Source organism: Phodopus roborovskii, unplaced genomic scaffold (genome assembly GCF_943737965.1).
Source record: "Phodopus roborovskii unplaced genomic scaffold, PHOROB, whole genome shotgun sequence".
Lineage (NCBI taxonomy): Eukaryota > Metazoa > Chordata > Mammalia > Rodentia > Cricetidae > Phodopus > Phodopus roborovskii.
Window position 1 is genome coordinate 17,263,518 of NW_026125059.1, and position 22,270 is coordinate 17,285,787.

Below are 22,270 nucleotides of genomic sequence, written 5' to 3' on the forward strand. Positions count from 1 at the left end.
TTACCCATAATACCTACTCTCTGCACTCTTAACCTACTCTATCTTTTTGTGGTGTTTCATGCTGGCAGGGTTCTTCCCTGGATATTCATGCTGTGTGTTCCTTTTGAACTGAGCTTTGTTGCTGCCATCATGAGTGTGGTTATGGCAGTTATTTCTAGCTTGTGATTGAAGAGTATTGGACATCGCAAACATTGGCATTATAACTGGTATTTCTCAGAAAGTTAAAGAAAGTACTTTCAGTTTTGGCCATGTAGAAGAGTTGGCATGTACTTTTGAAGACATGTAGTCTAATTTCATTGTCTTTGAATAATGAAATGGGGTCCTAGTTAAGTTAGTATGTTGTGAATCCTGGTTTGTGGCAGTTCTTAATTCCTTTTTTTACAGGCTAGGGTCCTGAAAACTCACATAGGAAATTTAAAAGGGGGCGGGGGTGGAATTGGGGCTGGAGAGGTGGTTTAGCAGTTAAGAACACTTGCTACTCTTCCTAAGGACCTGGGTTCTATTCTCAGCCCCCACGTGGCTCACATTCATCCATAACTCCAGGCCCAGGAGATCTGACATCATTTTTTGGCCTGTTTGGCACCAGATATGCATTTGATGCACAGGCATTAAAGCAGGCTAAACATCCATATGCATAAAGTTAAAAAAGAATATGGGAGAAAGGAGTGCTTTGAAATTAATAAATCTGTGAGCTACACAATATTTACACTTAAAATTTTAAATGAGCATATGTGTTAGATGCCATTCTGATTTTTAAGCGAATGTGTTTCTCCTTTCCTCATCTCTCCAATTGCCCTGATGCCATCCCAGTTATTTTTCTCTTCCATGTACCATGTGTCCTTTGCCCCTGCCTTTCCTTATCACCTAATATTACTCCCTCTTGGTCTCCTTAGATTTTCTAGACTTTATCCACATGTACACCTGTTTGCACGTTCGTGCATGTATGTGTACACATAGGCTAGGATCTGCATATGAGAGACAGCATGCATTTTTGCTTTTCTCACTAAATATTATACTTTCCAGATCTGTCAATTTTCCTACAAGTTTCATGATTTCATTTTTCTTTACAGAGGAGTAGTCTGTTTTGCGTATGTACCATATTTTCGTTATTCATTCATCTGTTAATAGACATCTAGGCTGGTTCCATTTCTTTGCTGTTGTGAACATAGCAGCAACAAACAGGGATGTACAAGTGCCTGTGGTAGGTTAACTCCTTTGGGTAAATGTTTCAGAGTAGTATAACTAGATCATATTGTAGTTCTGTTTTTAATTGTTTGAGAAACTTCTATACTGATTTCCATCCGCGGTGAATAAAGATTCCTCCTTCTCTGTACCCTCTCCAGCATTTGTCAGCTTTCTTGATGATAGCCACCTTGACTGGAGTGAGTGGTGAAAAATACTCTTTAAATAAAATGTTGAAGATGTTATCACTGAGACTGGGAGGTGCTATTTTTGTAGGTTTTTAGTCTGTTTTCTCTTTTAATGATCTGACTTTCGAACTCTGCACTTTTAGGTACTGCAGTGTGCCACCCTTCTTTGTGCTCTTGGACCTTGGTGTTCACTATTACATATGGAATATGAGCCCTGCCTTGACTAAAGTTAAGTCCGGGTTACTTCTTACTAGATTCAGCCTGCCCAGTGTTGTGCTGTAAAACCTCCTACTCCTTTCTTTTTTGTCGCCTGTTACTTTTTTTTTTTTTTTTTTTTTGCTGCCTTCTGAAATTTTGCCTTTCCTAACATGATAAAGATAGCTCCTTGACATAATCGTATATCCTTCAGATCTCTAGTATTTTGGGAGTTTCAGAACGTTATGATGGACTTTGGGTAGGATAGCTGCCCTGTAGCCAGAAAGACTGTACTGAATGGTGGTTAAGGGTATGGAGTCTCTATCTGTAACCTTAGGTTTGAAGCTCTGCTACTTACTTCCTGTGTGGCCTCCTTTACTTCAGTTTTCTCATCTAATGTGGAAGTAATATTTGTGTCCTGTGGTGGGCTTGAAGATTATGTGAGTTAATTTATGTGAAGAGCCTGCGAACAGTGCCTGGCATTGCAATCATGATATGTGTTAGATATTATAAAGATTCAGGGGGAAATCGCTGATAATCTTTCTAGCTAAAGGGTTAATAGTTTTACTTACCCCTCCTCCCTTTTTTTCAGCAGGAGTTTCTGGTGATGTTCTGCAAGGCTTTTTATGTTGGGTGGAAGGATCCTAGAACTTGTTCTGAAGAATTTATAGGGTAAAGAAGATATAATATATTCATAAACACCTGCATACAGACAATTGTTCTGTTGCAGTATAGCTTGTGGAAAGTATAAGATAGGGACTGTGGGTGCTCAAAGAGGGGAGGGTTAAGTTATGTGAGGACATTGAATGGGACTGGTTGGGCAGGCAAGATTGGGTGTACGGAGACTGGTAGGGAGGTAGAAGTGTCCTAGAACACCTACTGAAGTTTCCCAAGATCTGCTCTGTGTCCCAAGACAATAACTGGACAAGGGATGTATGGTTAGGAATGTAAATACAGACAGTGTATTAAGAATGGGGAAATGTGGTGGTGGCTCACACCTTCAATCCCAGCACTTGGGAGGCAGAGGCAGGAGGACCTCTTTGAGTTCCAGGCCAGCCTGGTCTACAGAGCGAGTTCCAGGACAGCCAGGGCTACATAGAGAAACTTTGTCTCAAACAACAAAAACCAACAAACAAAAAGGAATGAGAAAACTCTCCTGAGAATAGGAGTGGGCTAATGAGCTGAGAGAAAAGCATGTTTAAAAACAGAGACCTTGGCCATGAGCCTCATCATCCTTTATCAAGATCTCTGTTGTGTGTGGCCCAGGTAGGAAAGGAATTCTAGTCCTTTTCTGCCCAGGAAGATTAGGATTAGAGGGCCTAGTACTGTAGTAAATGTATCCATCACCTATTCAGTAAATATATACTGAACGTCTGTATGTCCAGTGTGCAAACCTGGAGTGTGACAGTAGAGGAAGCAACGATTCAAGAGCTTATGTCTTAGTGACATCCGAACACATAGAACTGTAAAATGAAACATGTTAATGAGGCAGAACAGATTTATTTAACTAAAAAAGCACAATGAATTTCTGAAAACCCTTTTTTAAACTTTGAAGAGACCTACAGCATCCTTGAGCAGCCTTTTCCTGGGACAAGGCTAGTCAGGCTTTCCCACACTTGTAGTTCTCTGTCCCTTGCATTTGCAGCTCCTCTAGGTATTTTTTTTTTTTTTTTTCCATTTGAGATGAGAAAAATCTCAGTGTTTCCTTTCTGTATTTTTCTATGTCTGCCTGAAAGGCAGCCTCTTTCATCAAGCACAGAGAAATATTTTGCCTAGTTAACCAATTTGGGATTTCCATTGAACTGTCTCTGTCTTTTCTCATATTGTTACTCATTTACTTAGTAAACAATTGTTGAATGTTTTTTTTGGTTTTCATCCATTTCTGAGTCCCAAGGGGTTGAAGATAAATGTATATGGTCTCTCTGTCCATGTGGGATGCCTAGTATGTTAGAGGAAGCAGAAAGGTAAGCTGTTGCAAGCACTACCCTAAAAAGTAGTGTTTTTATTCAAGGTTTAGTTAGAGTAAGAGGGAGTAACCATCAGTGTGGGGGCTTAACCTGGAGTTAGTTAAGGCTTTTTTGCAAGGCAGACACTCTTAAATAGGTTTTTGGAAGTTGATTTTGAGTTTGATAATCAGTACCAGGATTAGTGTCTATGAGTTTGAAGAATCTTTCACTTGAGGAAAAAGGCCTGATTCAAAAGTGCATGATGAGTTGTGGCGGGAACATTGGTAGGGAAGCTGTGGAGTATGTATGTGGGAGGTGTAGGAAATTTAGATGCTGAAAGATCATGGTGAGGACTTTTCATCTTGTGCCTGCAGGGAGACGTCACAGAGGCTTTAACCAGTGGCATTTTTTCCATGCTTGGGTAGTAGAGGCTGGTTTAGAACAGTGGTGTTCAAACTTTGTACACTTTAGGATTACTTGAAGAGCTTTTTAAAAATGCATGGACTAATCACATTGGTGGATTGGTGGTGCAGGGACCCAGCTTTTAGTTTTTTTTTTTTTTTTTTTTTTTTTTTTTGTAGCCACCTAGGCAATGCCAATGTGTGCCTGAGTTTGAGAATACTGATTTTCAGTGTCCTGCCAATAAATAATGAATCAGGATTGGCCTAGCCAGGAGCCGCACAGGAGGAGACAAAGCCAACCATTATTCTTTATTTTCCTGTGTGCTTGACTTCTCTAATGAAAATCGGGGCCCTCTTGGGGCCGTTTTTCCATAGAGATGAGTATGTAGTAGCCTTTTCAGCAATTTTCCTTTGTTCAAGTGCTCCTATTTGAATAGGTAGAACATTTTAATTTATTTCTCTCCTTTTTTACTGTAGAATTGCCTGTGGGGTGAGAGTAGGTGGAAATGAAACTTGGTCAGTTTTATTGTCTTGTAGTTTTGGTTAAAGTTAACAAATGGATTAGATAACTGTGTAGGGTGGCATAAACTTGTTATTTCAGCACTTGGAAGGTTAAAGTGGAAGGGTCACAAGTTGATGGTTATGGTCTCAAATGGTTTGGGTTTATTTGTTTTAGCTCTGTATTAGCATAGATAGGAAAGTCTTCTTTAAGTCCTGACATTTGTGTAAAACTCACAGTGCTGATACTCTCCTTTAAATATAGGCTCCAGATAAAGTATCTAACATGTGGTGAGTATATAGTTTCCAAACAGCGCCTCGGTTCTAATTTATCTTGTTCCTGGGGGTTTGTTTACAGATGTAGTATAGAAGCTGACTTGGTTTTTACATGTGAAATATTCTCTTTGACAAATAAATTATGATGTGGGTAGTATTTAAATTAATCAATTTGGGTCAAGTTGGTCTTCTCCATTCTAATGGAGAATTGGAGCATGGAGAATTAAAAACATGTTTATATTCAAAGGCTTTTATGTACCCCCTTTTGTGTCTGGAAAGATACAACATATACAAAATAGTACCTGTGATGACTATTCTTGGGTCAGCTTGACTATATTTGGAATTAACTAAGTCACAAGCCTCTGGGTACACCTGTAAGTTTTGTTTTTTGGTTTTTTTTTTTTTTTTTTAAACTTAATTAAATCATTTGATGTGTGAAGACCCACTTTTAATCTTTTTTTTTTTTTTTTTTTTTTTTTTTAAGAGATGGGAAATTCCATCTTTAATGGAAGGGCCACACCTTCTGCTGGCAGCCTTTATAAAGAACACAAAGAAGGAAGCTTGCTTTTCTTTTTTGTTTTTTTCTGGCTTACTCTTGCACTGGCTAGCAAGTTCATTCCTCTACTGGCATTGAGCCTACTTCAGTATATACCGAAGACTAGCTGAGATATCCAGTCTTGTGAACTATGGATTCTCAAACCTTCTTGTTGGTAGACAGGCAATATTATTGAAGTAGCTGGACCACACAATCTGTAAGTCATTCTAATCGTGTGTGTGTGTGTGTGTGTGTGTGTGTGTGTGTGTGTGTGTGTGTGTGTGTCTGTCTGTCTATTCTACCAATTCTGTTCTTTTAGAGAAATGCCCCTCTTCTGTGTACCTAGTTCACTTGTTATTTTAACATTTGCCAAGTTTGCCTTTTAACTTTCTGTCTTTCCTTTTACTCTACCATGTGAGAATTATTTGCATGAACTGTGACAGTTCGTTTTACATCTGTCCTGAAATTCTTCTGTACAATCATGTACAATCACTCATGAAACATGACAGGAAACAGATAGGTAACCCCTGTCGGAACTTCACACAGCATTATTCTTTATGGTGTCCCCTTCTCCACCCTCATCTCCCCAGTTAGGATCTAGTGTGTATCTTGCATAGGTTGAGGTATCTTGTGTCCTTAACATGTGATAGTGATTAGTTTGAGCTGGTATTCTAGGATTTCAGAAATGGAAATAAAAAATTGTCATAGAAAATGGTATGGTTCAGCTTTCTCCTCCTCTTGTTTCTATTCTATCCTTTCATATTCCCCACTACTGGCCAAGGATTGGCTTTAGAAGATAGAGGCAAAATTCTCAAGTGGAAACTTAGATCTCATATACAGTTGGGTCTCCTGACCAGATATTTGAGTTAGTGTTTTGTTGCTATGACCAAAATACCTGACAGAAAAGAGAGGAGGGATTTATTTTATTTAGCTCATCATTTGAGAGTTTAGAGATGTTCAGGGACACGCCTCTAGTGACTTGTTTGCTTTCCACTGCCTCCCACCTTCCACCCTTCACTACTGCTAGTAATGCTGTCATTTTACAGATCTAGCAGGGGATTAATCCAGTTGTGTATCAAATCCCTCATGAAGCCTCACAGACACACCCACAGTGTGCTGCTCCAATCACCAATCACCGGTTAAGGTGGCAATCAAGATTTGCCATCACAGACTTGTGTAGTAGGTTGATTTTGTTATCATTAGTCTGTTAACAAGAGAGAAGCTGCTAAGGACATGATACAGGGAAAATAGTTAAGTTTCCACTTAAGAGAATAGAAGAAAAGTGGGCCCAGAGAAGAGGTGTTTTATTAAAAAACACCTTCCCTAGAGCATGCCAGGAGGACTCAGAGGTGCAGCAAGGAATCCACAAATAAAAAGGCCAGGTTCTAGGTCTGGCCCCAATGCCAGAAAGGCAGGCATTGAAGCAGATAAAACCATGGCATTTGTGTCCCATCCCAGAGCTGTGAAATAAAGAGCTTGGGGGATACCAGTACTAATTATGTATTATCTTATTTAGTCCTTGATTAATCTCACTGAGATTAAAGGCTCTGTTGTTACCTTCATTTTCTCAGTGAAGGAGTTTAGGCACTAGGAGGTTACATAGCTTGCTTTTGGTCACAGAGTTACTGCAAAAGCAGCCATTTTGAGCTTTGACTGACATAGTTGCCCCTAAGTAACCCTAGGTGTTTTTTTTTTTTTTTTTAATTGCATTTTATCAGAGTACCATACATAGATAAAACTTGGAATTGGGGCTTTGCAGTTAGCTACTGACTCCATGGATGCCCTTTCGGTATTCTTTTAAGATGATTAAACTACATTCTAGCCAAAGTGGATTCACTTCTGCTCCAAACCCCCTTTTTGGCCCACCTGGTCTTGATGCCACCTAGGATAACAATTCTGTCAGTAAGTCCCTAGTAAAAAATTTTCCCTGAACAACTGTAAGTCTACATATTTCTCTGCCTCCGCCTCACTGCATGTTGAGTCCTCTGCTTGCACACCCCCCAGGACCAGGTTGCTCTCAGCACCCTTGAGGTGAGGGAGCCGCTGTTGCAGAGATTGTGTCACTGTAATTCACCTGGCAGATCCTGTCATCGACATTTAGTGTTCAGGGTGCCACCCTGAAGTTCACTGTGAGAGCTAGTGGCTACAACCTCAAAACAATCCTAGAGAATTACGTTTTCCACTACTTCTTCTTTAATACAGACTGCTTTATCTGGGAGATCACTTGTTTTGAGAATCTCCAGTTGGACATTTGAATGGTATGGCATGTCCACTGATGTCATATTTCAAGTCAGTTCTGCAGATACTTTCATAATCTGAGAGATTCCTGCCATGTGCTTGGTGCTAGGGTGACAAATGTCACAAGGGGTAGTAGACGTGACTAATATTTAGATTGCAATGAAATATTAAGTAAAAGAGTAAAAGGAACATAGAAGAATATGGAGAGAGGTTAGAAAGAACATCCCCCAAAGAACTCACATCGTACTTGGGTTTGGAAGGATGGATAGGAATCTAGCATGTACTCACATAAAAATGAAATGGGAATTCCCAAAATCCATAAGCAGAGGCTTTCTTTTAATGGTATTGCTAGTATGCCTAGATCATTTTTGTTGTTGCTGGGTGTTTTGAGACAGTCATCTTCCCAGGTTGCCAGACTGACCTTCCACCTCTGGGATCATAGGTGTGCATCTCCATACTTGGCATTGCTAGTGCTTATAGTTGTTAAAGTTCCATACCGCCCCCTAGTGTTTTGAAATGCCATTAAGACCTTATGTCTCAGTAGTAGAGCTAAACACAGGTATTGTGTTTCTGACCAGTTTGGAGAAGGAAATGCTGCTATGTTGAATCTTCTGACACAATATATCTGTGTGAAACAAGTTTCTTGCTTGTTTGGTGGATTGTAGTATTTCCTAGAGTTTGGCTCTAGCCTGTCTTTGATTATATTGCTGGACTGGATTTTTCTTCTCTTACCATGAGACTATGTAGCCCATGCTGGCTTCGAACTCACTGTCTTGTCTTCCAAGTGCACTTCCATAACTAGCTTTTGAAAAAAGAAGAGTGTTAGAGAGACAGAGAGAGAGAGAGAGAGAGAGAGAGAGAGAGAGAGAGAGAGAGAGAGAGAGACTGTGCGTGCACGCGCTACAGCATGTATGAGGAGCTCAGGGAGCAACTTGCAGAAGTCTTTTTTTCCCTCTACCATGTGGGTCCTGAAGATGGGACTCAGGTCCTCAGGCCACACGGCATGTACCTTTACCCAATGAGGTGGCACCACATCTGGCATTTAAATAGTCAGTCACAGATGTTTATTGAGCACTGACTGATTCTTTGGGTGGGGAGTGAGCTAGGTGAAGACAATGCAGCAGGACTTATATTTCATAGCATAGCATGCATTCCTGTAAAGAATATTTACACATACACTGAGATTGGTATAACTGGAACAAAGAAAAATATTCCAGCTGTCGTTGTGTGTGTGTGTGTGTGTGAGAGAGAGAGAGGGAGGGAGAGAGAGGGAGAATGTATGTATGCATGTGTATGTGAGTGCATGCTTGTAGAGTATATGAATGTGTGTAAGAGTGTGTGTGTGTGTACACTGTTTAATCACCACCCTGGGATCAGCAGAGAACATGCCAGTACCTTATAAGGATCTCTTGTGCCTTTTCCCTAAAAAAAGTTCTCTCCCTACTCCCCCTAGTGCAGTTCCAACTTCTTTCAACAAAGATTAGTCCTCTCTGTTGTATACTCTGCTTCTATTGCTCAAAGGTTTGTCTGTGAGATCTTGGGGCACACTGATTACTTACCAGTCACACTGCTAGGAAGAGAACCAAAATAGTAACATTTATGCTGGTGAGGGCTAGTGTGGAGTTACTGATAGTTTCATACTGATAATTCAGTATACATTTCATACTGTATGAGTGCAGGTGTTAACCGAGGAGACATGCCCTTCCACAAACAATTACAGTAATGAAATGTTGATCAACTTATAGGCATAAAAATGGTTTGGTTTTCTGAAGACCTTCTGGAGTTTCTCTTGTCACAGAGTCAGGAAGAATTTTTCAGGACACCCAAAAGTGATCACTCCTGCACAAGTAGATGGTATGGAGCAGTAGGGTGTCTTCAGAGACCTGTAGGAAGTGATCAGGATTATAAGAGTGCCAGAAATGTCACATTAGGAAGACATTTTGAAGAAATCATCAGTATTTAAGTTTGTCTATCACCCGTACTGGAGGCAAGGGCAGCCTCAAATATGGCCCTGAAATATAGTGCAAACATAGACGTGAACATGGGTGGTCACTGGAGCAGAGGACAAAGTCTGGCAGTGCTGCTGAAGGGACAAAATAACATTCCCCCCAGTAACTGGGATATCTTAATGTTCTATAAGGCATTAAACATTCCCTAAGATTGGATTTGTGTGTAGCATTTCTTCTTCCATTCACTGGATTTTATAGCAGAATATGTTCTCTGTTGCATCACTTTGCCAGGGCTGCCATAACAAAATGCCACAGGCTAGATGGCTCACAACTCTAGTGGTTCTGAAGTGTCTGTTGGCAGTGTTGGTTTTGTAGGAAATCTCTCACGGATTGAGTGAGCTATTTCTTGCTTGCTTTCTCATGGTTTTTTCCTTGTTCCTGTCTGTGTTCAAACCTCCTCCTCTTTGTATAAGAACACCAGTTAGATTGGATTAGGATGGACCTACTGACCCATTTTTGCCTAATCAACTCTTTAGCAATGATCCTGTCATTATTTAACAGCCACACTCTGAAGTTCTGGGATCTAGTATTTCAGCCTAGGCATTTGGCAGAAGATATGTGTCGGCTCCATACCGTGTGTCTTTCAGAATCTGCCATGCAGAGAGTTGGATTGTTGGAGGCTACTGGAGAAGAGCAGGAAGGGACCAGTGTTGTGGTCAGTGTGTGTGCCCCTGTAGTGCTGGCCGCACTCTTAAGCATCATCTCTGAGTTTGTGGTTAAGTTCCTAGTGGCTCAGGACTATTCTCACAAACCCTCACTACCCTGAGAAGAAAAGAACATGAAGGCTGAAGGCTGGGTGGGCACACTTAACTAAGTGTGTTTGAGCCAGCACATCATATCCCTTTCACCCCTGAAGCCCCTTTCTTTGGGCAGTGTTACACAGTCATAGCAGTTTCCTTATCAAAACAGTCGAGGCCACAGCTTTTAAAGTAGATCATCTCGGCCTGCATACTCCTTGGGGCAAGAAGCTGTTTCTGTAGGATTGTAAGGTATTTTGATTGGGGTTTTAGTTGTCTCAAAGAGGTTTAGGAGAGTGAGGGGGGTTGGAGGCAGTTCCTTTTTAGTAACAGAAGAGAAATAAAGAGTATGCAAGGTTTTGTTCTGTTTGTTGTTGTTGGTTTTTTTTGTTTTGTTTTGTTTTTTTAAACGTAGTTACTTCTTAAGTTGTTTCCATTGGAGATAAAGAGAGTATATATGAGGTGAACTTGGAGAAGTTGCAGTTTGTAATTCATGGAGTTCCCTGGTAGCAGATAAGATGTTAAGGTGCCCAAGCACAAGCTGTCTTTGTTTTCCCGAATGGTTGTTCTCATGGTGCTTATATACTAGAGGTCCTGGTAGAAAACTCTTCTGAAATTAGAAATTTACACCTTCTGATGAAGAGAACCTATGAGAGAGAGTTTTTGCGCTGTGTTGGCTCCTGTTGAGTACTCTTGGGAAATCGTGGCACACAGATGTTCTAGTACTGCATCCTTCCTGTGCCAAGGCTGTTCTGTTGCCTTTGTGTTTTTAATTGTGGCCTAATTTTAAACCTGAATTCGATTTTTGCCAGGACAGTCTGAGTTTAGATGTATTTTAAAGTCTTTAAAACAACAGTTCAAGGTAGGTCTAATTCTGTGTGTTGTTTTGCACACTTGTGTTGTCTTTAATTAACTTGTTTATTGAGGAATGAGATTCCTTTAGCAGATACCAATGAGTCTTTGCTAATTCTTTTAGAAAGGAGTAAGCTCTTTTTTTTTTTAATAGCTCATACTTGAAAATGCACTCAGAATATTTTTTTTTTTTGAATAAGCAGTATCTTTCTCAAAAGTCTCTCTGTTTATGACAATAGACATTCCTTGTCTTCCTGGAAAATTATCTGAGCTTTCTGAATTGTACAATTTTGTTTTTTAACCATTTAGTTCTACCCTGCACCTCAATTTGACTTCTTTTTGTCTTGGTGTATGTATGGGGGTTGTTCATGACTTTTTTCTCATTTAAAAAGTAGATAACAAACCCCACTCAAAGTGTTCTTGTTTGTTTTTTATCATAAAGGTGCTTAGAGTTCTCAAAAAGCCTTGGATGTAGGGGTCCTGTGATTCTGGAGACTGATTGACTTCCTTGGCAGAGTATTCAGAACAGCTTTCTGGTCGAAATACCTGCTTAGTTTATCCCTAACTCCACACTATTTCAATTAGAAGTTTTTGTGGTTTTGTGTATTTTGTTGTTGTTTAAATTGATAGTGTATATATAGTTCATATTCTACATTTTCAGGAGACAAAGATGGATGATGGTCCATAGTAGTGTCATCAGGAAGTAGGAATTAGTTCAGGGTATTTAACCACTGCAGTTCAGTTTGATTCTTTTAGTTTCAAGGAACAGGGATTAAACCTGGCTAGCTTTGAAAAATGGTATGGGGTGAAATAATAGATCATATTCTTCTTCATTTTTTTGGGGTTGTTTCCTACATTGAATTCTGTCCCTTGGTTTTGGGCTTGGGCATTTGATTTGCTGTGACCTACAGCTATGTTTGTGTATAGGATAAGGCAGTTGTGTGGTGTGTTTGTCCAATAGGTTTGTTCTTCAGTGCCTTGGTTGTTACCATGAATAGATTGTAGCTACAGCCCCTGGGTCTCATTGTGAGACCACAAAACACAGACTATGACAAACAGCTTTCAGCAACACTAACCTAACTCAGTTGAATGAAACTAAGTGAATGTCAAGTTTTTATTTGTATACAACTGAAATGTTCTGGTCTGTTTTCCAGCATTATTTATGACAATAGATGATTAATACCATCATCCTGTGGGGACAGGACAGATCCACGTGCTTTAGTAAGCAAATTTTTTTTAGGTGGCTTTTAGCATTTTGACATTTGCCAAAGATTCCTATGATTTGGCTCCATCCTCCTTTTTCTCATTCACTGGCTACCTCATCCTTCCTATTGGTATATATGTTTAACTTACTTACATGCTAGGCACAAGCCCTGCATAGCTTTTTCAGACTTAAATCAGCTTTATAGCATCTCCCCTTCCTACTCATACTGCTCAATGTTCTCTTGGTATGTTCTGTTTCAAATATAAAAGAATGTTTTGTCCAGCAGGTACCTTTATCTCTAGTGATGTCATGTTCTTGCTGTTAGCATGTTTAGGCATTAGCCTCTGTGATTGGCTTTTTTGTCCAACTAGATATAGCAAGAGTGTACTGGAAGGAGAGATGTCTTTAGAGTGCCTATGAGTGGTTCCCTCAATAATAAAGGGCTTGAATGTGGAGAAGGTGTGGTAGGTAATACAGTCTTTTCTACATCGTTAAGAGCATCATGTGCCCTAGACACTGGGCATTAAAACTAGTCAGGTTCTAGACGGAGCACTTTTTTAGCATTGGTTTCACATGCTTTGAATTTTCAGGGGCTGCATTCCGTTGCTATTTCCTTCTTCAAAGATCCCAGCCTTTTAGCAAGAAGTCCCAGCCTCTTTCATAGGAAAGTCTGAGAGAAGAAACCTAGGGGAAAAAAAAAGAAAAGAAAGAAAGAAAGAAAACTTGACTCATTCTTAACCTCTGTATCTGTTCCCAAAACAAAGAATTGGTGGTGGTTTATAGATGAACCTGGACAGCTTAAAATTTACTTATAACAATCTTAAGACTATAATTAGAATTATTTAAGTATTTAGATATGTTTTAGGTACAGTAGTAAGTAACACTTTAAAAACATTTTTGGAGTCTTCCTTGCTATATATACACAGTATGTTGCTAATTGTTTACTTTTTAAAAATTTTTCTTCTTAAAACTTCTAGTAGTGATGATGGTAACATTGTTCTGTTATGCTCATGTTATAGTGTGGACCCTGAGCCATGCTACCTGTATTTACACCCTAGCTTAGCTACCAAATTAGGGTTCTTTAAAGGAACAGAATCAGTTTATTAGAATGGCTTACAGGGTGGGTCCAGGTAGTTCAGTGGCTGTCTCCTGACAGAAAGGCCAAGGATCTAGTAGTTGTACCAAGTGGATATTTCAGCAGTCCCAGTCTGGTACTGGAGTCCTGGGTATAACACCATCAAAGGAATGCTTCAGCAGCAGGATAGATGAACTTGCCAGCAAGGGTGAGAACAGGCAGACAAAAAGTGAAAGCTTCCTTCTTCCATGATTTTTTATGTGTGCTGCCATCAAAGCTGTAGCCTAGATTGAGGATGGTTCTATCTACCACATAATGATCAATCAAGAAAATCCTTTACAGGCATGCCTAATGGCTTGGATCTTAGTTGACTTTAGATGTTTTCAACTTGACAACCAAAATTAATGTCACAGCGCTCTCTCTCTCTCTCTCTCTCTCTCTCTCTCTCTCTCTCTCTCTCTCTCTCTCTCTGTGTGTGTGTGTGTGTGTGTGTGTGTGTGTGTGTGTGTGTGTGTGTAGACAAGGTCTCCATGTAGCCAGTAGCCTTGAACTCCTTAGTGCTAGAATTAGAGATGTGGGCCACCTTGCCTAGCTTTGATGGGGGAGGACTAGCGGGTGCTTGATCTTCCACTCCTCTCTTTCTTTGGTTCTCATTAAGCTTGTAATAGTTTCTATTTTGTGAGATTATTATGTATAGTAAAGTTTGCTGCCTTCTGGCATCTTAACTGTTAACAGTGAATGTTAAAAAGGCAAATCCAACCTCAGATTCTTAGAAGCCAAGTTCTTTAAGTAGAAGAGCTTTTAATAACTGAACACCATCTAAATCTTAGTGTGGATAAATATAGCTACTTCAGTATTAATTAAGGAAGTAACACCTTTGCTTGTAATAGGCAGAGGGATCTGAACTAATTAATTCTACCTTGCTGGTGGTAATGTTCCTTTCTGTTTCTGGGATGGAATAGTCTGTCCTGTTCCTGAAAGACTAAAATCTCAAACAACAACAGCAAAACAGATACCCAAGAGAACTTGATTCCCCAGATGACTTTCCCTACAATCAAATATATATTAGTGTATAGTTGATTTTCTGTTATATGTTAACACTGTAGTCATTCTTTAAGCATCATGTGTTTGATTTTATAGGTTCTCTTTTTACCTCCATCACTAACCAAGTTACAAACAGCATAGAAGAGCCAAAAATAGGGGGCAGTAGGTTGATAAAAGATATTAGAAGTCCGTGGCAGGCAGAAGTTTTGCAAGGTAAAGTATTTTGAATTCATTATTTTCCTTGCCTGATGAGAGATTCCTTGGTGCCTGGGTAATTGAACTAATCTGTATTTTATTAGTGGTTAAAGCATTTGAGTGGTGCCTTCTAATATTACATAAGTGCAGCAGACTGCTATTACGTGAAGCTTTGAAAGAAAAATAGGTATATTTGATACAAGTTTGTGATACAGTCAGTTAATGCTTCAACTATACCTACACCTAGCATGAGGTCATACTAAAAAGCCTCTGCTAAGTGGAGAGCAGTGGACATAGAGCAGAGCAGCAATTGGTTTATTTAAATTTGCTTTTTTTTTTTTAAACTGTGCAAAAGGTGGTTCCTTCAACTTTGTACAATTATATTTATTTATATGACTGTTGGAGAAACTTGAACATCACGGAGATGAACTCTAAAGACTTGGAAATAAACAACATATGGTGTGTTTACAACTAACATGCCATAATTCAGTTTCCTTGAATAACTTCTCTGGATAGAGGCTGGGAGAGATTGATTTTGTTAAGACTTCGGTGGCTGTGTTCTTCTCTACATAAAGAAGCTCACCTGGAGCCTCTCTGTAGTTGATGAAGGCCATTAGCACGAGCCTCTTGTTGATTTACTTACGTACCTAGGCTCTCCGTAGTTCTATATGCCTGTTGGGTGGTGGCCAAATTTAGGGGTTTAGATTCTTATCCTTTCTTCAGTCCTAAGAACATTTCCTTAAGAATATTTTTGATTTAAGGAAAATTTAAATGACATACAGTAGAATAATACAATGAATTTTGCCATTTATTTTTATCTGTTCCTTTTCAAATGACCTATCATTTCACCTAGTAACTGTTTAGTGTGTACATATGTCAGGTATGGACTTTATAGAAAATCATACTGTCACACCCTGCAAAATTAATCTCTTACTATTATCTACACTAAATTTTTTCAGTTTTGTTTTTCAGACATGGCTTTTTACATCTAATTCTTTGAGTGAAAATAAGTTTGGCACTGGCACATGTCTTCAGTTTTTTTGTTTTGTTTTTAAATTGATGATAGCCTCTCATTTTTAGAGATTAATGCAACTTATTTGTTGTAGAGACTGGCTGTTCTCCCCACATTGTGGGGCTTTGCTTGTGTATCCCAGTCTTAACACTGTGTTATTCTTCCCCACATTAGTGATAAGCAGGATGATTTGGAGGTAGGATTATTTTTAGAGTCATTCATTATTTTTAAAGTTCAAAGGTGGAAGGACCATGAGGACGCTGGCAAACAGCTTGAGTCTGTACCCCACAGCCTCTGAACCCTGTTTATCTTCATAAAGTAGTTGCTCTGCACCCGGCCACGGAGGAAGATCTTAGGACGCATCTTTGTAGCAGTAGGCCTACAGATAGATATTTTTCTTTTATTAATTTTAATTATGTATGTCTGTGTGGGAGTATGTGCACAGTAGTGCAGATGCCCACAGAAGCCAGAGGCCTTGGATGTCCCAGAGCTGCAGTTAGAAGTGACTGTGAGCCCTCTGGAAGAACAGTACATGCTCTTAACCAGCAAGCCTCTCTAGCCCAGCGACTAGTGTCTTTTTTTTGTCTGTTTTTGTTTTTTTGAGAATGATTTCTCTTATTGCTTTGGAGCCTATCCTGGAACTAGCTCCGTAGACCAGGCTGGCCTTGAACATGCAGAGATTCGTCTGCCTCTGCCTCCCAAGTGCTGGGACAAACACCTGGCTGTGTCTTTTTATTTTTGTTCTAATTTTTCAAGACAGAATCCCTGTAAGTAGCCACACTAGCCTGGAATTCAATTGCAAGTGTTGGGATTATACAATGTGCTACCATGCTGAGTTGTCTATAGCTTTAGACATAGCACATGTATAGGTGGGCTTATGCAGTAAGCTTTCTTGTTAAATTATCTTTGGATTGCCAGCCCCCAAATAATGACATTGAGACTTAATATTAATTATGAAAACATGTCCTTAGGCTGTTTTTTCTCCAACTAGCTCTTATAACTTAAATTAACCTATCTTTATTAATCTACATTTTGCCATGTGGCTCAGTTACCTCTGTTCTGTACCAGATGTACAGATTTCTTCAGTCTTGCTGGTATTCCTGCCTCTCTTCTTCCCATAGTTTTCTCTCCCTGGAAGTCCTGGCTATTGGCCATTCATCTCTTTATTAAACCAATCACATTGGCACATCTTCACACAGTGTAAACAAATATTGCACAACAGGCATGTATGTTATGATGTGTGTATGGGGGTGAGGACAACTGTGGATGTCTGTTTTCTTCTATTGTGTGGGCCCCAGGGATCCACCTTAAGTCAACAGGCCTGGCAGGAAGTACCCCTACTCACTGAGACATCTTGCTGGCTCTGACGTCGTGGTTGTTTGTTTTGTTTTTAATCTATATGTGTTGTTGTCAAAGCAATGTTCTCATATTTTAACAAACTTAAGCAGTCCTTTTCCCTTCTTTTGTTAGATGTGACTCTGTTTTTACTTTATTGCTATGAAGTGTTAATTTGGGTGTGAATAGTGAATAATTTGTGTTTGTTTAAATTATGCTTGTTTTGTATTGATTTGATAAAAGGTTAAGCTGGGTGGATAAGAAAATTACTAGATCATCCAAAATCTAAACTGTCATGTTAATCTGTTGGTTTGAACAGATGGTAGTCATTGATAAGGATGTGAACTACAGAAAAAGATGAGGAAGCCTCCTTAGTCAGATGGTGAAGGAGATGGGCTTGTGTAGTGTTCCACAGTGTGTGTGTATGGGGACATTTCACAGGAAAGGCTTTGGGATTGATCTGTAGCTATGCTGTGTGGGGGTGACCTTAAAAATATATTTCTTAATTGTACTTAGACTATAATTTGACAATAATTATTTCAGTTAATTTTTCCTCAATGTATAGCCTACTGCCTTTAAGTACTTGGCATGTTTTGCTAAGGCTGTTTTTACTTCTGACAGCTGTGGATTTCCTGAGTCATCCTCCAGCTTCTGTGCAGTCTGCCTTCTCAGGAAATCTTGTTGGAGAAAACAATGCATATTTTTTCTTTCTCTCTCTATCCGTTATCTACCTACCTGTCTACTTGCTTGCCTAGAGAAAGAACTTAGTTAAATGTGGGGCATGTTCCTGTTTCTGTGGAGGGTTTGTTTACAGAGTTTTTTTTTTTTTTTTTTTCTGCATATATTTTTAGGGACCAAGACTGTAGAATGATAGGGCTTAGAAGAATGCAGTATCTTCAGGAAAAGAACATGAGGAAATTTTAAGCCTTTATTTCATAGTTGAGGAAGCAGACCTCTTCATTTTATGTTTGTTAGAGAGCATAAAGGGAGATGTGAGGCAGCAAATTGAAAAGAATGACCCCAAATATTAATGTGATCTGACTACTTACTTTGTGAGCTATTAAGGAAGCTGTGAGACTCAAGAGAGAAAACTTTAAAAGATAAGTGAAGTCATATATTTATCTGGGCAACATTGTTGCATACCTTAATCCTCATACTTGGGAGGCTGAGGCAAGAAGATCTCAAGTTCAGAGTCAGCCAGAGCTGTATGGCAAGACCCACATTTCAAAAGAGACAGAAGATCTTTATGTGTGTCTATAAAAACGGAAAACTATGAAAAAATAGTTTTTTTTTTTTCCTTCAAAAATTCACCTCCTTGGTTCCCATCACACATATTCAGCAAAACCCCCTCTGCACTGGACGTGACTGCCAATGGGACTATTTTCAAGGCACAAGCTGGGCATCTGAACTCTTCATCCTCACATTTGCATAGCAAGTTCTTCTTTAACCTTTTCCCCAACCCCCTACTGTTGTACTTCTTGTCAACTCTCGAGTAGAAACTTTGGAGATTTTTTTTTTTTTTTTTTTTTGGTAGCCACCCACTTATCTTTGTTACAGTCTGAATCAGATGTTCCCAGACATGCTCACATTTGGAATGTTTGGTTCTCAGCTCTTGGTGCTGCTTGGGGAGGCAGTGGAACTTGCAGGAGGTAAAGTAAGTAAATCTGGGCAAGCCTTTGAATGTTCCCATGGTTTCTCCCCCTCTCTGATTCCTGCTCTGTGTTGTGAGAGCGTCAGTTGCACTCTACCATGCCTGCCTTCCCTGGCATGGAACCCTCAGGAAGCTTTCAGAGATGGAAACCAGGAGCCAAAATAAGTCATTCAGACTTTGTGGTTACATGGATGCAGAGCGACTAACAGGAAAGTGGAATGGTCATTGTGACTGGACCTGACCATGTGGTTTTTTAGCCTGCAGAACTGTGTTTGTTTGTTGTTTTCTTAGAGGAATTTTTACAAGTTTCAAAGTACAAACTAAGCTCTTGAATGCTATCAGCAGAGTTTAATGGGAGATACTGGGCATTCAGAAAATCAGAATGCTGATAGAACTGTGACCAGTGAAGGCCTAGCTTATGATGGTTCTGTTGGGAATTGGACTAGAGTTCATTCTTGCTAAATTCTAGTATATTTTGTTTTGCCCCTCCCTGCCCTGAAATTTTGAGTGAGGATAAGTTCAAGGATTAATTTGGTAGTGGAAATTTCAGAATAGCATGGCATTTTTGTGGTTGTTACTGGCTGCTTTTAGCCAGGTTTACAGTGAGAATTGGAAGAAAAGCTGATGCAGAAAGGTATGAAAATGCCTGATGGCCAGGAAAGCAGAACCCAAGTTGCTGACCAAAGTAGTTGCTAAATAGACTAGTGTCCTAAAAGAGAAGCTACACTCTACTGGGACTGCAGGAACAGGACATGCATGGCCTTACTCACCAAACTCCCAGGATGGAAAATGCATTTGAAAGACTTTGCTTAAAATAAAAAAAAAAAAAAGTTTTTTCCTAGGTTTAGCTGTCTAGACAATCAGAGGCTATTACATATTGCAGCCATGGTCCAAAGGGGCTGAACTTGGCTCAAGCTGGTGTCAGGACCTGGTGTTATCTATGTGGTAGTCAGTTTGTATGCATGTAGAATGTAAGAGTTACTGAGTCTCAGAGGCTTGCACCAGGGTTGTTAAGGAAAGCAAGAATCCAGGCAGTATGTAGCTGAGTCAGATTCCCATGGGGAGTCCCTGACAAGACATGGCATGAAGCTGTGGGAGTGAAACATGGATTGCAATGGGGAATCCCAGGGTGTCAGGTGCCAGAAATGTGGGGCTTCTGCTGAGGGTAATAGAACTGTAATTCAGTTTGTGTTTTAAACTGTCTTTTGATTTGAGAGTTTGCTAAGAGTGTAACTGGTGTTTCCTTTGGGACTCTCTTGGCATGAATTCTATTGTTCCTCAGACCAGTTGTCCCAAGAGATAAGTGTTTTGTATCAATCTGAAACTTTATTGATTGTTATTTAGGTGTTGGGAGTCAGTAGTTCTAGTATATTTTATTTGCAAGTATACTGTGAATTTTAAATGAATGACCACAATCTGTACTAATATGCATGCAAATTAAAGGAGTTACATGTAATGTGGGGTGGCGTTAGGAGATTTTAGTGGTTTGGCTTAGGTACACCTACAGAGGCAGTATCCTGAAGTTTTTGCTTTTAGATTTGGAGAAACAAATGTTTTTTGTTTTTCAAATTTAATACTGAACCAGGGTGGGAGGTGGGTTCTGTTTAGCTGCTCCTTCACCCTCCTCCCAAAGCTGTCTTTATCTGCTTCTGCCAGAACTTTGTGTGTGTGTGTGTGGGGGGGGGGGGTCTCACTGTATAGTTCAGACTGTCCTGGAACCTGTGGCACCTCTTCTGCTTTTTCTGAGATCATAGGCATGCACCACCCTGCTTGACTTTGTCATAGCTCACATCATGGAGCACCTTGTGTCATGTTTGCCCCTTAACCTCAGAACTTTGTTCTTTATAGGTTTCAGGAAAGGAGGAATTGGAAGTGAAGGAGGTTTGAGAAATGTTTCTCATCTTTAAAAATTTAGAGTTTAATTGTTCTTGTCATCTTTTAAACAGCAGTTCTTAGGCCCCAAGACCCAAGGTTGAACAGTTTATGGGAAACTGCTATGTCCGAATCCATCAGGGTGAAGCAGCTCCCTTGATCTGCATGGGTGGTTTGACAAAGATATGAAAATGTTTAGGTCTCAGAATTTCACCTGTAAAACTGAGGATTGTTGGATTCAGAATCTATTTCCTTTAAACAAAGACAACTTGGGAAAAAGAGTTGCTAACTCATTTGCCTTGTTTCTGGTTGTCTTGGATCACTACCAGTTTGATTTTTTTTTTTTTTTTTTGCAATAATTGCTCTATAACAATAATTTAAAATTATAATGGAAGACTTTATGAATTTAAATGAACAGAATTATAGTTGCATCCCTCAAGTCTTTATCCATGCTTAGGTATCACATGAATTTGTATAAAATAGTTTCTTTTTTGTTTAATGTTATTGGAAAGATCCATCCATATTGTCTGAGGTGTGTTCTAGTGTCCTCCTGAACAGTAATTATTTCGAGCTGTCCTAATTGCTTCCTACTCCTCTAGTGAGGAGAGGAACTACCCTCTGCCACAGTTCTACCTTTTGCACACGTCCTAACTGTAGTAGTTTTCTGAATACTAAATAATACTCAGAGTGTTTGTAATTTCCAGCCATGTAGTCTTGGCTTTCAGCTTTTGTCTCGGGATGTCATAAAAATGAAATCACAGAGTATACACTCGTTAGTTGCTTCTTTTAGTCAGCATTGTTACATTTGAGGTTCATCTGTGTATCAGTAGTTATTTTTTGCAATATGTGTGATACTGTACCATGTAAGTGAAGGTCAGAGGACAATTTATATGAGTTAGTTTTCTCTTTCCAGCCATCATGAGGGTTCAAGGGGTTGGACACAGGTAATTGGGCTTGGCAGCAGATGTCTTTACCCTCTGAATCATCTTGGGCCACCAGTAGCTTTTTAGAATTTATATTTGGAGTTGAGTAATTTTTATATGCTTGCTTGATAAACACAAAGAGGAAATATCTTAAATCATTTTTGGAGCCCTGGTATGTGTGCTTGACATAGGTGACTTATTTGATGTAATAGAATAACTTTAAAAACGCCCATAGTTTTTATACATATTCTATAATTGAAACAGACCCAGGAAGATTTGATAAATTGCCCAAATTATGTTTATATTCAGAATTTAGATAAATTCACTTCCAAATCTATAGATGTTACTGTTCTACTGAAGGCATTAAAGTATTAGGAGACAAAGGTACCATGTTACTGATGGGTCCTTCAGAGACTGACTGTAGAATGTCATTTGTCAAACCTTTATCTTCTCACATGGGATTATCACTTGATTTTCAGGACTCCAAATCTTGAGTGGGCTTGACTGTCAGTGGACTGTTTTCTTCAATTTTGTGTACATATATGTTCATTCCTGGTTGTCACCACCTGGCATTGTGGTATATAGTCTAAAGATAGGAAGGAAGCAAAGGCAGGTTTGAAATGCCCTGGTGTGGTTTTTGGTAACTCTGAAGGGTCTAGTTATTTCTGGTGCTGTCTATAGTATTGATCTACCAAGTATGTGGATTTTTATCACCAGATTAGCAGTAAGAAATTATTTTGAAAAGATGAGCTGAGATTTGAGGTTGAGCTTTATCCACAAATTATGCAAATGATCTCATTAAAGCTTTTGGCTGTGGAGCTGGAGAGTTGGCTTAGTAATTAAAAGGAGCACACTGTGCCGGAGTTTAGTTCCCAGCACCTACATCTGCAACTCCAGCTCCA

At 39.5% G+C, this 22,270-nt stretch overlaps 1 protein-coding gene across 5 annotated transcripts in view; it reads left to right on the forward strand.

Moving 5' to 3' along the window:
• Chd6 (chromodomain helicase DNA binding protein 6) overlaps positions 1 to 22,270 on the forward strand; it is a 157,706-nt gene that overhangs the window by 9,295 nt on the left and 126,141 nt on the right. The window contains exon 1 of one of the 5 annotated variants that reach the window (XM_051187250.1): positions 2,215 to 2,237. The exons of the other annotated variants lie outside the window; for them this stretch is intronic. The gene's annotated coding sequence lies outside the window, so the exon portion shown is untranslated. Of the gene's footprint in view, positions 1 to 2,214; positions 2,238 to 22,270 lie in introns of those variants that run through there. 5 annotated transcript variants of the gene reach the window in all.